The sequence below is a fragment of the Cornus florida genome, unplaced genomic scaffold (assembly GCF_030987335.1).
Source record: "Cornus florida cultivar Cherokee Brave unplaced genomic scaffold, ASM3098733v1 CherokeeBrave_3.0.0_Hap2_Chr10, whole genome shotgun sequence".
Classification (NCBI taxonomy): Eukaryota; Viridiplantae; Streptophyta; class Magnoliopsida; order Cornales; family Cornaceae; genus Cornus; species Cornus florida.
This window is the reverse complement of record NW_026775580.1, coordinates 62,853,589-62,856,953: the sequence shown is the minus strand read 5'-3', so window position 1 is coordinate 62,856,953 and position 3,365 is coordinate 62,853,589. Positions and strand designations below refer to the sequence as shown.

The following is a 3,365-nucleotide window of genomic DNA, read 5'->3' as shown; positions in this document are numbered from 1 at the left end:
GATTTGCTGAATTTTGGTTAATCAAGAATTGATCAAACCTTTGAGATAAGGATTTCATCTCAGCGGCTATGTCATTGGAGTTGTCAACTTGATATAAGCCAACATTCTCCTTCCTCCTAAATTTTTACCATTTTTAGAAGACAAAGATCTATGCATAGAATTTTCACTCATACTTTCATACAATTGCCATACATCATTTTCATGCTTGTCAAGATAAGAACCACCCATTGATGCATCAAATATACCTTTGTGATTATCCGGTAAGCTTTCAAAGAAATATTGGACTAATTGCCATTTAGGTATGTCATGATGTGGGTATTTTCTTAGTAAGTCATTGAACCTTTCCCATGCCTCATGAAACATTTCCCCATCCCCTTGAGAAAAATCATGAATTGAAGTTTTCATGGCATTGGTTTTTGAAACCGGATAGTACTTTGTCAAGAACTCTTGTTGCATTTCTGCCCAAGAAGTTATCGAAAAAGGCCTAAGGTTGTTGAACCAATATTTTGCCTTGTCCTTTAGGGTAAAAGGAAAAAGTTTGAGTCTTAAAATTTCTTCTGGCATGTTTGTGTATTTCACGGTGGAACATACTTCAAGAAACTCATCCAAATGCTTGTACGGTTCTTCACTTGGAAGTCCATGATAGTTTGGAAGCATTTGAATGGTTTGTGGTTTAATTTCATAATGATGTGTTCTAAATGGAGGCAATTGAATGCAAGTGGATGCATTGTATTCATTAGGCACATAATGATCTCTTAAAGCAAGAGGTGGATTTACAACCGGCGGTGCTACATAAGCACCTTAGTTAGCTTGGACTATGGGAGGTTGTGGAACAAACATTGGCCTAGGCATTCCCAATGGAATTTGGTCTTGTTGTTGTGGTGGAATGAATGGTCTAGGCATATCTAATGGTACTTGGATGTTGTCATGGTGCACATTGGGGTGGAGGACACCTTGTTGGTCTATGTAACCAAGGTCCTCCACATGATCATTGTTTTGCTCCTCCATTGATGAAATGGAGTGACAAGAACTACCTCTTCCCCTAGGATTACAAACAACCGATTCAAGATAAAAATCAAAAGGGACAAGAGTATGATTCAATAACCTACGACCATGCATGCACTAGCAAATCAATTAACAAGAAATAAAACAAGTAACAATCACTTCGCCCCCACAACAACTTAATCAACAAATCTCCACATTCATTGATCCAATACTCCCGTGCTTGAAACAATCATGCAAAGAAAATTAAAACGCCTCCACACGGGCTCACGATTTATTTAAGAATTGAAAAACAAGCCTCCACGCGGGCCGATGATTTAACTAGAGCTCGAGTTAGGAAAATCTCACAAAGGGTCCTTAAGCAACTTCAACTCATTTCAATTTGTAAACCTTGTTTTGCTTTGCAATTTTTAAAATTTTTAGCCCTCTTTGCTTCCTTGCTTTAAATGATTCCCTTGTTTGATTCCTTGCTCAATGCTCCTAGTCAATCAAGAACAAACACAATAAGTAACTAAAAAGAAAATAGAATAAAGACACGATCAAAAGAGTACTAATTCCTATAAGTTTCCAAAACACGACGTTGCCAAATCAAGAAATCCCTGGCAACGGCGCCAAAAACTTGGTGGGGCCCTTGTCACGATGCACCCAAAGTTTGAAAAGATGTGGCATAAAAAGTGTGAGTGTGCAATGTGTCCAAGTTTTAAATTTGTAAATGCCACTACTGTCTCTAACTAAAAATATAGATAGGGCAAGTAGGGATCGTCCTAAGGGATTCGATTGCAACCAATATGTGATGTAAACAAGGATAGGGTTAATAAGTCGAGTGATCAAGAGAGATTTGTTCGGATTAATTAAACTACTATGCGACTAAAATTAAAGCAAGATAAAGATAACAATGGAAATATTAGGGGAAAAGATATAGAGGAGAGGACTTAGGGTATTAGAGCTCACCACTAAGCTTGACTTCACTAGACATTGGCACTTATATATTAATGGGGAAATTGAATTATAACTTGTGTGTGTGTGTCATAAATTGAAATAAAGCATGGAAGGCAAATAAGCATAAATTATCATGCCGAATGAGATGGTAAGCACAACTTATCAAATGAGACCATCATCCACTCAATGAAACCACAATTTGTGCACACACATTATCATCTAGAAACATACACTTTTTACATTCATAAGCATGGAACAACAAAGAACAAGAATAGATTGTCGACCTATCTATGGATCTAAGCAACTACACTACATCTACACTAAAGACATGGAAATTAAAATAAGTAAACTAAAGGTGTAGCACAATCCATCAAGAAACAAGTGTGAACCATCAAATAAATTGCAAGAGTGTTCCATTAAGCTCTATGTTTTGACCATCTCTAGATTAATTTCATTCTTACACATAGACATGCATAAATTCCACTAAATCTAGAGAAAAGTACATGAATCATCCATTCTAGCATACATAGACATATGGTTAGAGATAGATAATCAATTGGAAGCATTAATCCATACACATCAAGTAGAAATCACAAGATATATATATGGATCCAAGATCAAAACATTTGTTACAAATAGATCCCCAAAAGTATACAAAGAACTAAGTCTAGGAAGCAAACTTAGGGGCTACTCTAGCCCCAAGTAGATGTCTAGCCACTCATTGAAGTAGTCATCCAACCCTCAAGGGCTATCTCCATAGTAGGCATGAACTCCTTCTTGATGGAAACCCTAGAAGAATGGATGAGCTCTCAAGAATGTCTCTAGCCTCCTCTCCAAGAATATGTTATACAATATGTAAGTTATGTCAAGTATGCTCTCAAGAACAGCCCATATTCCTTATATAGGTAGGTTAAAATGTCATACCCAATGGTCTGGGCTTACACATCAATATTTCTCCAATGATTGCACCATGAGCCAACCTTTAATGAGCTGGATTTTGTCTTTTTTTGGGCTTGAGGAAGTTCGATCGATCGAACTGTGGTGAGATCGATCGAACATGTCTGAGATCGATCGAACATGGCTGAGATCCATCGAATACTGTAGAGATCGATCATCTATGCCGGCGCCTTTTTGAATAAGGACAAATCTCTGAGATATTTTGAGATATTTTTGGAAGAAGACAAAAGTAGCAGCTGAAGTAGTACATGTGGATAAGATCGAGCACTTCGATCGATCGAATTACTGTTGAGATCGATCGAACTTTGTGGAATCTTGTGGATAAGGACAAAAGCTCAGATCCGTCTTGAACTGCTTAGATTGATGAACTTTCGATCCACCGAATATATTTTGAGATCGATCGAACTTGCTGACTTTCCATACTTTGCTTCACTTTGCTCCTTTTTTCCATTCAGCTTGAGATTGCT

At 37.4% G+C, this 3,365-nt stretch overlaps 1 pseudogene; it reads left to right on the top strand.

Moving 5' to 3' along the window:
* The first annotated feature begins 301 nt into the window (after positions 1-301).
* On the top strand, positions 302-400 carry LOC132280294 (small nucleolar RNA R71; annotated as a pseudogene).
* The last annotated feature ends 2,965 nt before the right edge of the window (positions 401-3,365 follow it).